The sequence below is a fragment of the Artibeus jamaicensis genome, unplaced genomic scaffold (assembly GCF_021234435.1).
Source record: "Artibeus jamaicensis isolate MK-2021 breed Jamaican fruit bat unplaced genomic scaffold, CSHL_Jam_final contig_432, whole genome shotgun sequence".
NCBI classification, from domain to species: Eukaryota; Metazoa; Chordata; class Mammalia; order Chiroptera; family Phyllostomidae; genus Artibeus; species Artibeus jamaicensis.
The window spans coordinates 14,138,573-14,152,641 of record NW_026521828.1 but is presented as its reverse complement, the minus strand read 5'-3'; the positions used below and the strand labels follow the sequence as shown (position 1 = coordinate 14,152,641).

The window sequence follows — 14,069 nt, the reverse complement described above, 5'->3', positions numbered from 1 at the left end:
ATAGGGATTTTAGCTTAGACACTGAGAGGCTCAGGTATTGGGGTAGCTAACTTTTATCTCTGAAACACTCACATATTCCTAAAAGGTGTGACAAGGCCCAGTGAGAGAAGATATTGGAAGGCAGAATTCAACTTAAACAAACAGAAAATGACAAATTCCTTTCTTCTCCCATTCTGGTTCAATCAACATGTGTAGCTGAAATGCTATATTGAGGTTTCTGAGAATGATTCTCCATCATCATTGTATTAATCAGAATGGTTTATACTTCACTCCGGTCACAGATAATCCCCATCATCAGCAGCTGATTACTTTTGTTTTTTTTTTTTCATCCCCTGTACATGCCCATTGTGGGTGGTCAGGGAACTCTGCTCATTGCATTCACTCAGGGACCCAGACTGATGTTGCAGGAAGAGCCACCTTCACTGGCCACGCTGGAGGGAAAGAGAACTTGAGAAGCAGGGGGGTGTCTGCATGTGTCACGAACTGGTCATGAAATGTTCCCACCTGAAAGTGACTTAACATCACTTCCACTCAACAGCTCATTGGCCAGAACTAGTCACATGGCCCCACCTAGTTATAAGGGAGCTTGGCTGTTTAAACCTGCAATACGCCCAGGAGAGAAGAACAGTGAGTAGCACAATGAACACCACCACAGTGCCATGAGCAGCAAGGTACCTCATGGATCCAGCTGAGGCATTCTGGTACTTTTCATTCCTGCCCTACACCAGAGTTGCCCAGTGAAGCCTCACAATGTAGTAAGCTCCCCAACACCAGAGGGCTCCAAGAAAAAGTTTCAGGAGTATAAGTCAATGGCACTGTCAAAGCTGTTCCTTCATCTAATAGACTAGAGGAACAATAAGGAAGCCCACACTGAAATGACAGGATTAGGCACAGTGGAGCCCTGAACAACAGGTGCAGCCTGACTTTCAAACAGCAATAACTAGTTCTCAGACCAGCTACATGGATGGCCAAGCACTGGGGTGAATTTTGCTCAATTCAAATAGACCATAAAACATGGGTTGACTTGTTCATGTTGAGTCATTGCTTCTCTTCTCCACAAGAGTCCATCTCATTACCTCTCTCCCTAAGGATAAATCATAATCAGAAAACTCAAACAGGCAAGGCAAGGATTTCCACTGGGAGAAACCCCTACGACAAGATTTGTAGTGCTATCCATATTTCTTTGTAAAAACCAGAACCCAACTAGCATACTCCCTATTCAGCTACAGACAGGACAGCAAGTGGTTGGGAGAGAAAATGGTCTGCTATTTACCCAAGCTCATTAGCAGTCAATCAGACTAATCAGTGTTGGATACAACACCCCAGATAAGGCAAAATATGCATCTCCAGCCACACACATGCACACACACACACAAAAATGACACATTTGAATTCAGCCTTCAGTTAACAAATGCTTCCCAGCTACTCCTGTTTAATGCACACAACGGAGTGGTTAGGATTATTATTATAATCGATACTTTCAGAAAAGAAAACCCAGATTCAAAAAGATTAATTTCATTCACTCATTCTTATCTAAGTAGGCCTACATATGTGGTGTTCCTGAGCACCCGAATGGGTGTGTGTCAAAAACTGACTTCCTACCCTGTCAAAGTTTGTAATGGGGAAAGAACCACCTCACCCCCCACCAACACTTCCCCATTGCCAGAGCTAGTGAGAGAATATTGGGATTGAAGGACCATGAGTCCTGTGGTACATGGCACTTCTTATGTTCACAGGGAAATTATTTATCTTTGACATTTTACATTAAGTCAAATTCCCACCCACCACTGAATTTATTTCTCATAAATCACCAATTGCCATAAAATCATTTTCTCTGGTTTCTGCTATTAAAATGCCCTCACAGTGGAGCTCATGATAACACTCCAAGAGCAAGCAAGCACTATAGGATAATGAATTAAGTATGTACACGTGAGAGTTAAACGCCAAGCACCCTAGAAAATGAGCAACTCAGCTATAGATAGTGATTGCCTGGCTGCTGGTACTATGGCTCATTGACCAGTCAAGAGACTGGTATATCTCCTCTCTGCCTCCCTGCTTCTACTTGTCTCTTCCCTCCAACTTGGAGCAAATACAGGCTCCTCTCAGCCTCCAGTTCTGGAGCTAGTATTGTCCTTAATGAAAGGAAAGGCGAGCAGCCCCTGCTTAGTTACAAAGAGGTCTGAACCTCGACTCAGCCTGCCTGTGATTGCAGTTTGGCCCCATTCAAACACCAGAGTTGCACACTAATTCACTAGTTTGCACTAGTGTGCACACTAGTTCAGAACTGGATTCCTTTCTTTTCCTGTGCCTGATTTCTTTCTCCTCCCAGCCCATCATAAAGAAGCCTATGACACAGGAGTGAAAAAAATCAAACTAAACTAGGTAAACATAGCAATATTGATACATTTTGTGCATATAATGCTGAGTATTTAAAAAAGCAAGTTGTAGAAGAATACATTCAGTATATTATTTACATAAAGTGAAAACCATGACACATGATAATAGTTAACATATTAATAATTACTCTCTTGTTTCTCCTATTTTCTAAGCCCAGTGATGGGTGTGTGGAAATCTGTTACGCTAAGCTATATGCTATTCTGTTAGTTTTATCTATTTCATAATTAATTAACAATTTATTATGAAACTGTTAATTCACCAGGAAAAATTCGAATATTTCAAATAAGCTGAAACCATACTTTACTACCACCTAACACCTAGTCCCAGGCACACTCCATGGGTATCTCCTGTTACTGGTTATTAGTTCTTTTCTAGTCAACTTTATAACACTGTTTGAACAAGTGTGCCTTTCCTTGTTATATAAGTAATAATATAACACGTATACTTTCATTGAACATCACCTCTTGGCCATGTAAAAGTACCTCCATCTTAAACAAAAAATACATTTTCCTTGGCATTTAGCATTTTTTCCATGGAGAAGGGTAGAACAGCTAAGAAAATAATCTTTGGAGACTTGCCTGGCTTCCAGTTAGTATTTAATATTTACCTAGAGCAAGTTATTCAAGTTTTGTGTGTTTTAGGTTTCTCATTTTTAAAACAGAAATAATCACAAGTACCAACTCTTAGGATTATTTCAGGATTAGATGAGAAGAGTCAAGTAAGGAACTTAGAAAATTGTCTGGTACATAGTGAGCCCTTGGTGGTGATGACGATGATGATAATAATGATTTACAGCTACACTCTAGGACTTAAGAGGAAAGCATCCTCATACCTTGCCCAATTCACTGCTAGTCCATAGAGGAATCATTGTGCTCCTCTGCCCACCTCTGATAATTGTGCTGCCTTTGGAAACCAGGTGCCATTCTAAACACTGCAGAACTGTGGCAATGCCCACTCTTCTGGTTCCTGCACAGCAAGTTCCATTTGTCCAAATTCCAGGCATTCTCTTCTTGCAGGGGAATTTCTTCAACTCTAGCTGCCAGTTCCTGCCAAGTTAATTTGACAACTGGAGAAATACACTTAAGTATTTATATATTACAATTATTTCTTTAAATTAAGCCTGGGGACATGGCAAACTTTCCTTTTTCACAGTCATTCTAATAATATTTTATATTGAGTTACACACAGAATATGTAACTTTCAGTCAATTTATTTTCCTCATAGTTCTCAGAGATTACTCCAAATTTATCACATTATTTATGTGCATTTTATGATTACAGTTAGCAATGTAAAATATCTAGGCCTATTTCTCACCTACTGTAAAATTTGGAATTTGCATAATTCCCCAGTGTAAGAGAGATTCAGAACAAAAGCTTTGAAGTCAGCCAGGCCTGAGTTCAAATCCTAGCTCTGCTATAAGCTACCATATTTTGCTGTGTATACTGCACACTTTTTTGCCAAAATTTTTGAGGGAAAAATCAGGATGTGTATTATAGATGAGTAGTACCTGAAAAACTTTGTATCTGTTCTTGCATTTTGTAATTATTTGTCACATAAAATTTCTTGTATCGTAATATGTTCAAAAATAAGTGCTAAAATTCCTTTCTGATACAAAAAGTATCTAAATATAAATAAATTAAAAATTGAATTAAAATTTTTTTTTCTTTAAAGTTTGGGCCAAAAACATGGGTATGCATTATACATGGCATAATAGTGGTAGTTGTGTGCCCCAAAGTAAGTATATTTGTTTTCTATAGGTAGGTAACATGTTACCTACAACTGAACAGCCTTAAAACAAACCTACTCACCCATTCATAGTTCTGTAGATCAAACGTCTGGGCCTGGTCTGACATGATTAGGTTCTCCATTGCCATTTTTTCATCTATCTTTTCATCACCCCTTTTGAAATGAATCTAAACTAGAAACTGCTTGGATGCTGGTTAGGTCCCTAATGATTGTTCATTATAAAACAGAATAAAACAAAGCCTGTATTACCCACATTTTATAGACAAGACAACTGAAGAAACTGATGATGTCTGTAAAGCAGTTATTATAGGCTCTGGCACACAGGCTGAGAAACCATAAATATCAGCGGTCACCACCATTGTTTTTGTCATCATCATCATCATCACAAGTTAGACCTTTATTTTCCAGGTAGACAACTTTCTTTATCTCATTTTACCCACCATTTATTTTCACTCTACCTCACCCAGCTCTCAGTGGAGACAAGTCGTCTTCAGAAGTTCTTCCATATCTTATCAGAATCCATTTGGGGCCTATTCAACTAATGCCATTCTTCCCAAATGTCAATCCAGAATTGACATAAACAAGGTCAGCAAAGAGTGGTACTCAAATAAGCTTTAGATTCCATCTGGTGCAAACTCTTTTTACTAATGGAAAAACTGAGCAAAGGCTTTTCTTCAAGTCACAAGGTCGTAGCAGAACCAGGACTAGATGGGCATCAGGTGTCCCCTTGCTCAGTGCTGTGACCTTTCCAATTACAGGACTCCACCTGGCTTCTGGTTTAGAGTCCTCAAGGCTCTGCTCAGTGCCCTACTTTTTCCATCCTATGTGTGTGTGTGTGTGTGTGTGTGTGTGTGTGTGTGTATTTATACTTAAAAACCCAAACAAGGAATTATAAAGTGCAAATAGTACATAGTAGCTTTAAAGTACTCCAGGGTAAGCAGAGATTCTCTGTGGCAATTTGGAGGCCAGGCTATTCTACACATATGTTATTTGCTGACCAAGTACATCAACTCTGCATATACCCCCAGGTTACACATTGGATAATAATAAAGTAGTTTTAGAGATAGATTCCTGGATTTAACCAGGCTACCATAGATGGAGGGCTTGCACTATAAAATACATTATAAGTATTTTATTTGCATTAATTTTTTGACCTTAAAATAATCCTGTGATTTGGAAAAACTGACACCCAGAAAAATCAGGTAACTTTCTCAATATCAAGCAGCTATCCAGGATGCAAGCCCAGGTCTGTCTCAGGCAATGCCTTCAAGCACCATCATACTGCTTTCTGCATGATTGTTTCTTTGTCCTGGGAAAAATATATGGTTCAGAGCTGGTGAAGAAGGTTAGTAATACCAAGGATCCATGTTCCTTTGAGTTTTTCATTTTGTTGTCCCATGGAATGGCTGCTATAGCTCCAGATATCAAATTCAAGTTCAAGGGTAAGAGAAAGTAGGGATAATTCAGCAATGTCCATCCCTTTGCTTCAGAGAACAAAAGCCTCCCTCAACCCCTTAGCTGACTTACTGGTTTTTGGCTAAAATTGTACCTTGTCACCTCAGGCAGCACAATGTTTTGGAAACATTTGCACAAGAATGCCTTTGAGCAAGCAGACATTCTCCGTTTCTCACCCTCTACCTTATGTCACACCTGCTTGCTTCAGAAATTCATGTCATCTCCCTGGTCCACGAAAACATGTGAGCTTGCCACCTTTATATTATGGCTAAAATGTAATTTTTCCAATTGTTAGCAGTAGGTCACACTTGAATATGAGTGAATGATCCAGAGCTAATTTTGTGACATGGAGGACAATATTGTAAAGATATTTATATTGCATAAAATATCAGAAGCAGAAGAAATTCAAAAATTGTCTAGTTCTACTTCTTTCATTTAAAAATGAGCAAAATGAAGCTTAGAAATAGAATGTGACTTGCTTAAGGTCACAGAGCAAGGTAGTTGCAGATCCAAAATGGGAACCCAAACTTGATGACATAGTAGCACTGGAATGGTCTGATGCAGAGCATGGATACCATGAGGTCCCAGGAGTTAGAGAAGGCTGGGCACTGAGTGGCTGGTTTTCAGAACAGCATCAAGATTCTGCCTGGGCTGAGTCCACCTTTTCAGGTTTACCTCCCAGCTGAACTCTGAAAGGTGGGATGCTCACACCTCCCCCATAATGATACATCTGTGCCTTCATCCTCCTTCACTAATTTGTATCTGTATCTGTCACTTTATATAACTAATTACTGTTTATTCTTTCTGAGTAGGTTGTGTGGGAATCTAAATGGTGGGAGAGAAAGATGTTCCTTTAGGGAAGCCTTGGAAAAAAACAAGACAGGAATGAGGGGGAAACTCAGGCTACAGAATTCTCTTCTCTCTTCTTGCACACCCTCCCTCCTGGGCTCCAAGGAAAGTTCTATCAAGAAGTGAGAGTCAACAACACAGACTCAACATCTCTCAGCGGACATGAAAGCTGTGCTCAGAAGGGGGCCCCCAACCCCTACACTTTCCTAGCCATGCCTGCCTCTGCAAAGAGATTACGGCCCTCAGCTTTTTCTACCTATAGCTCCCTTCACTATGAGCCTCCCCCCACTACCCTTCTAACTGGATTTAGGGATCTTTGAAGTAATTTTAACCACATGGGCAAGCAAGGTGGCTAGGTGAAAGGAATAAAAACACCACGACTCATAAGATTGCTTCTGCCACCACCTAGCTCTGGGTCTCCCTGCTCAATCACCAATCTGCTCTGTGGTTATAGAACCAATAGACTTTTCTCAGGATCTGTTTGATTCACTCTCAGTACCACTTGGCATTGCTGATTAAGCTCTCTAAAAAAAATACCTTAAAACAATTTCTAATTATGAAACATTTCAAACAGTCTGAAAAGTAGAGAAAATAATACATTGAGCTGAGGAAGTAAGAATGGAATGACCAGACACCCAAGCCCAAGAAGTGTTTACTGGGGAAAACGTTGCCCCAGTCCAGAAGCACATCTCAGGGCAGGTCTCTAACTCAGCCAACTGAAGAGTAGCTTCTGGGACAGGATGGTCCTGGACTTTGGAGCTAAAGCCTCCATTCCCTCACCCTCCTTCCCCCAAAGTTACCTCTACAATAAAGTCAACATATACCATTCACAGGTATGCATTAATACCTTTACTATATATGGCTATAGATAAAACATCTACTGTTTTCGGTTTTCATGTTTTATGTATTATGTTTCTGTGACTCGTGGTATTGTGCTTCTTGTATTCTTTTGTTATTCAGTCTCATGCTTTAGAGACCTATCTGTGGCACACACACAGAGGTAGTTCATTTCCATTGCTGTGCCACCAGATGAATAAACCACAAGCTATTTGTCTACTTTCCTGTGAGGGACAATTAATTTGTTTCTACTTTTTTGCTATCATAAACAAGCTGCTGTAAATATCCTTGTGCACAAGTTCAAAAGTTTCTCTAGGGAAGAAGCCTAGAAGTGAAATTGCTAACTTATTGGGTGTGTGGTCCTTTATTTTACTGCTTTCCAAAACAGTTATACTAAAATTTGGCAAAATACAAATAGAGAAATTTTGACAAATGGCTTTTCAAAATAATTCTATCATTTAATCCTTCGACAAATAAGATTTCCTCTTTCTCTATATTCTGCCAACCCTTGGTGTCTTTGATTTATTAATGCTTGCCAATGTGATGAATATCAAATTGTATCTCATTGAATGATAGCATTTATTTCCCTGATTTCTTGTGAGATTGTGTAGCTTTCCATTTACTTATTGGCCACTCAATTTTCTTCTTCAGAGAATTGCCTCATCTCTATTTTTTACTTGGGTCATTTTGGTTTCTTTTTCCTATTCTTTTATTGGGACTCTATTTATACTGCGGATACTAATTCTTTGTTGGTTATATGTTTTACAAATAAGTTCTCTATTTTTAAACTGATACTCATACTGAACGTACATTACGTTTCCCTCTGTTCTCCATGTTATCTAAATTTCTAGATTCTCTATCTCTGCGCTACAACTGTGACAATATCCTCCCTTCTGTCTCTCAGTTCATTAATTCTCTCTTCACCTGTCATTTAACTCACATTTAATTTTCCTGTGAGGGTTTTTAATTTTAATTATTGTATTTTTCCTTTTATAAGTTTTATTTGGTTACTTTTGCTTTTTTATCACACTATCTTATGACTGTCTTATTATTTTGATTCCTCTTTTAAAGCTTCATTGATTTTAAACAATGATTTTGTAGTTCTCATCAAGTTGGTCTATTATCTCAAGTTCTCAAAGTTAAAATCCTGCTAATTTGGGGGCCCTGCTGACTCTCACTGAAAACAACTTTTTCTGTCATATGTTTTTCAATTTAGGATTGTTGAGTACATCTGTGGTGGGAGTTTATCTGCAAGAATTCTAGACATCCTTACTTCATCACAAGTATCTCCAGAGGAGTTTTGTTTTCTTCAGGCGAGAAACCTGCCAGGTCCAATTTTATGATATTTTTTCGGCTTACTAGTTCCCCGATCACAGAAGCAGCAGAAATTTAAATCCCACATTTGTATCACAAAATGGGGCTTTTCATCATTTGTTTCCAAATTTGTTCTTCCTTTTGATTTTGTTCTAGCCAACTGACTAATAAAGTAACACAGGACTTCTGGCCAAGATGGAGGCATAGGTGGAAACACTGTACCTCCTTGCACAACCAAATTTAAGGGCAACAAAGATTTAGAAACAAAAGCACAACCAGAACAGATAGAAAATTGAACAGTATCAAAGTCTTACAACAACAAAACGTTCATCCAGAGCAGTAAGGGGGTGGAGCTGGCAGCCATCAGAGAGGGGTCCTGGCAAGAAAAAGTGGTCGTTGACAGATTTGAGTGCAGGGACGAAATGAGCAGACCCAGTGAGGCGCACAAAGCCGCTGGCTGACCGCAGACACACATTCATGTGCAGATTAACCAGGCAAAAAAAAAAAGAGCAGTGAGACAAACTGCTTAACCCAGGGTACCAGCGATAGGAAGTAAAGCCTAAAAGCACCAATTGGAAAAACTTGTGGGGGTTGAGGTGCTGGGAGTGGCTCCCAGTCTCACAGGAGAGTTTGCTGGAGAGACCCACAGGGTCCTAGAACATACACAAGCCCACCCACCAAGGAACCAGCACCAGAAGGGCCCAATTTGCTTGTGGAAAGCAGCAGAGGGGACTGAAATCCAAGAGAGAGCAGACCAAGTGCCATTGCTCCCTCTCTGACCCTGCTGTATGTGGTTACAGCGTCACAACCCAACAACTGGGTTGCCCCACCTTGGTGAACACCTAAGGCTCCGCCCCTCATACATAACAAGCATGAACAGACCAAAACATTATGGCTCAAACAGAAGAACAGATCAAAGCCCCAGAGCCAATACTTCTAAGTGACCAAGAGATAGCCAACCTATCAGATGCATAGTTCAAAACACTGGTGATCAGGATGCTCACAGAACTGGGTGATTTTGGTCACAAATTAGATGAAAAACTGAAGGCTACACTAAGAGAAGTGAAGGAAAACGTACAGGGAACCAATAGTGATGGAAAGAAAACTGGGACTCAACTCAATGGAGTGGACCAGAAGGAAGAAAGAAACAACCAAACAGAAAAGAATGAAGAAACAAGAATTCAAAAAAATGAGGAGAGGCTTAGGAACCTCCTGGACATCTTTAAACGCTCCAACATCCAAATTATAGGGGTACCAGAAGGGGAAGAGGAAGAGCAACAAGTGGAAATGTTACTTGAACAAACAATGAAGGAGAACTTCTCCAATCTGGCAAAGGTAATACACTTCCAGGAAGTCCAGGAAGCTCAAAGAGTCCCAAAGAAGTTGGACCCAAGAAGGAACACACCAAGGCACATCATAATTACATTAGCCAAGATGAAAATGAAGGAGAGAATCCTAGAAGCAGCAAGAGATAAGGGGACAGTCACCTACAAAGGACTTCCCATCAGACTGTCAGCTGATTTCTCAAAAGAGACCTTACAGGCAAGAAGGGGCTGGAAAGAAGGATTCCAAGTCATGAAAGGCAAGGACCTACATCCCAGATTGCTCTATCCAGCAAAGCTTTCATTTAGAATGGAAGGGTAGATAAAGTGCTTCTCAGATAAGGTCCGAGTTCAAGGAGTTCGCCATCAACAAGCCCTTATTTTATGAAATGTTAAAGGAACTTATCTAAGAAAAAGAAGATAAAAAACATGTATAGTAAAATGACAGCAAACTCACAATTATTAACAACCACACCTAAAACAAAAACAAACTAAGCGAACAACTAGAACAGGAACAGAACCACAGAAATGGATATCACATGGAAGGTTATCAACAGAGGAGTGGGAGGGGGAGAGAGGGGGAAAAGGTACAGAGAATAAGTAGCATAGACAGTAGGGAGAAAATAGACAGGGGGAGGGCAAGCATAGTGTGGGAAATGTAGAAGCTAAAAAACTTATGACAAATAGACATGAACTAAAGGGGGGGAATGTGGGTGGGAGGGGGTGTACAGGGTGGGGGGGAATGAAAGGGGGGAATGGGGCAACTGTAATGGCATAATCAATAAAATATATTTAAAAAAAGAAAGTACCACAGCATCACCCTTAATGCTTCCCATTTTCTTACTCATCCAAATATATGAGTCCTATGGCTTTTCTCTCTACTTTTTCAGTAATGAATCTACTTCCCTTCACCTCTAATGCAACAGATTTAATTTTTTAATCTCAGACCTGAAATAAACCTTCCAGATACTTTGCCACAAGATTGGACCTCCTCTAATTCATTATCTACACAACCACCTAAATGGACTACCTAAAATTCAAATCCAATGCCACTCTTCTTAAAAACCTTTACTGCCCCTTCACTGACTTCAAAATAAAACCCCAAATCTAAGATGAAATTCAAGGCCATTGATACTCTGATCTCTGTTTTAGGCTCTTATCTCTTATTGGTTTCCCCTCAATGCCTCCATATGACCAATGCCTCAACTGTACTAAATTTTCAATCTATTTCAAGTTCCCAAAATATATTTTGAATATGCTAGAAAAATCAATGAGTTCATCCATCAATCACAGCATGAGCTTCTCAGCATGAATTATTATCACAGCTTTCCTGATGATGAAATTTCTTTGAATATTTGTCACTATACTTAGTAGCAAAAGCATATTAAATTGTAGTCAGCAACAATATCAAACATTTTAAGTACTAGTAGAATTACTTTCATTTGTTTGTAGTTTAGTTGAAGGATAACATATATTCCTAATAATGATATATTTTATGTCCTACAAACATCCTGTCAATGACAAACAGAATAATAGAATCCTCATAAACAGATAAATGTTTGCCTTAAAGCAAGTAGGCTCTTAAAGAACTAGATTCTTAGATAATATGATTAAAAATTATAAGAGTAAAAAGTTGAGGTTAAAGAAATCTTTTCTAATTCAAAATCCTGTGAATCTGTGGTGTGTGTGTGTGCATGTGTGTGAAGCTGCCTAATATTACAGTAGTGGCAATTCAGAAATTGAAATCATAGCATATTAGAACCGAAATACCTTAGAGGTAATTTGGCCTCAGTGTTTCTCAAATTTCTTACTAGCCAGGAACCTGTTTTTCCAAAGGAAATCTTGAAATATAACACACAAGACAGATGCATGTGAATCTACTCTGGCTAATTTTAAGGTATGGAAACACTGCAGCCCTAGACACACACAATCCTTCACTCCTCCACCAGGAACACACAGGATAACAGAGCCCAGTTTAAAAGTCACTGATCTATCCCAGCCCAGTCACTGTGCAAATGAAAAAAAGGAGCCAAAGGGGCGTTGATGTATACACTCAAGCTCACTCCATCAGGAGGAGGCGAAACCAGCACAGAACCTGAGCTCCCAAATCTTGGTGAATTTCTATGGCTGTAATTCTTCCTTTTCATAATAATTTCAAAACAATCTCAGAAAGCCAATAAGATTTCTCATTTCTAATGTTCCACACAAATGGATTAGTGTATGAAGTAACAAGTTTTCCCATTACTTTGCTCCCCAGAAGCTTTGATGTAAGAAATGGTTGCTCATTGTAGAAAATTTCAAATACAATAAAAGGGCAAACACATAAAAGATTGAAAACTCCAGAAATCCCACCTGGCAGAAATAACCACTGCTGCAATTTTTCTTATGTAAACAATTTCTTCTAACCAAATATAATCACAAAGGGGGTATTAGTCAGCATTTCTAGTTACAAGTAGCAAAATCTTCTTTAGCTAATTTAGGCAAAGAAGACATTTATTATAAGACATTAGGAAGTTCGAGAATATCTAGGAAAGTTGGAAGGTCACAGTTGGAGTCAATCCAACCAGGAAAACACTCAACAACATTTTGGAATTGCTCCAGAGAAAATTCCAGCACAACTACCACCATTGGGCACAGAGGCCACAGCTCACACTCTGGGGTAGGCATGGAGCCAACACCACCTCTCCTGCCCCCCAAAGCAAGACAATGCATTGCCCATGGTAGCTGTGTCATCATATTCCTCCCTTCCAAGCACTTTAATAAGGTGAACCTGACTAATAACACCAAGGACACAGGACATACCGTACCCACAGAGAGCAAAATATGCCTCAGATGCAGAAAAGGTGTTCTATAACCCTGTGATGCAATGACATACATCTGTAGCAGGAGAAATCCTTATTTGTTTGTGTGGCTTTAATTTGTACTGACATCATTATATTAATTATTGGCTTGACAAAACAGACACATTGACCATTCTATATAAATTATCTTACAGAAAGCAGTTATTATTGATTCCAACTGTAATACCAAATCTGATTTATCCTTTTCTAATCTCTTATGTGAGATTTGAGAATATCTAGATCCTTTCTCCACCCTCTAGCATCCTCAAAATATTGTTTTAAAATCCTTTCTGGTTTAAATAATATAAATCCTAAAAATGATATAACCCATTTATAGGTAGAAAATCCATTAAACTGTAGGCACTAAGGGGAGTTACAGCAGAGACACACTTACTGCCATGGCTAGTAATCCTTGCTACATCATGTGTTTATCTCTCTGACTTGGTTAAAAATATAGTATAGAAAACTGGTTGCCTCAGACATCAATCAGCAGCCCACAGACATTCAATTAATGCTTGTGACTACAAATCAATTGCAGCATATGGCATTTGTGCTTGTATTACAACCTAGTGCAACAGCTGAGGACATAGTAATTAAGCAAATGCTAATGAGGTACCAATCCAAGAATGTATAGATTATAGCTATTTGATACTCATTTTAAGTGACAAGCACAATCTGTGCCTTAGAATGTGATTGATGATAGTGGTCTATTACTGGTCTCAGAATGTGTCCTGAGAAATTCTTAATTATTATAATAATAATTATTATTAATTGAAATAGTACAATTACCACTAATTCATTAACAAGTAATCCTGCTTCATTTTCCTGAGGCAAACCCTAATTTCAGTTTACTCCCCAACTTCACTTCTTAATTGGCTTTTACTGTGTATTGGCTGGACCCTCCCCAGGCATTTGAAACTCTCTTCTCAAAGCCATTAGTGGCAGAAGAAGGGTCACCAGTAAAAGAGTAGGTGGAATAGGGCAGTCAGAAGAAGTGAGGAGAAAATGAGGGAAATAGAGATTGAGGTTCAGTGGGAGATGGGACAAAGAAATGGGACTGGAAGGTGATGCTCAGAAGGCCAGGAGTGAAGATCAGCATTAAGGGAAATGGGTGAAGGTGAGTGGTCCATGAGACCATCAAGCCATGTAGTTTAGCATTTTAAAAGTGCCTTGGTACATAGTAATTACTAGATAAACATTCGCTGACAGATTCTGACCAAATTCTCTTCTACTTTAAATAAATCTTCTCTTTAGTAGTGTGGCAGGCTTGGCTGGAATTGCTGGCCTTCCTCTGGTAACAGAACTCACA

General features: G+C 39.2%; 1 protein-coding gene across 1 annotated transcript in view; it reads right to left on the bottom strand.

Moving 5' to 3' along the window:
• HTR4 (5-hydroxytryptamine receptor 4) overlaps window positions 1-14,069 on the bottom strand; it is a 134,100-nt gene that overhangs the window by 62,350 nt on the left and 57,681 nt on the right. The gene's annotated exons all lie outside the window — the stretch shown is intronic.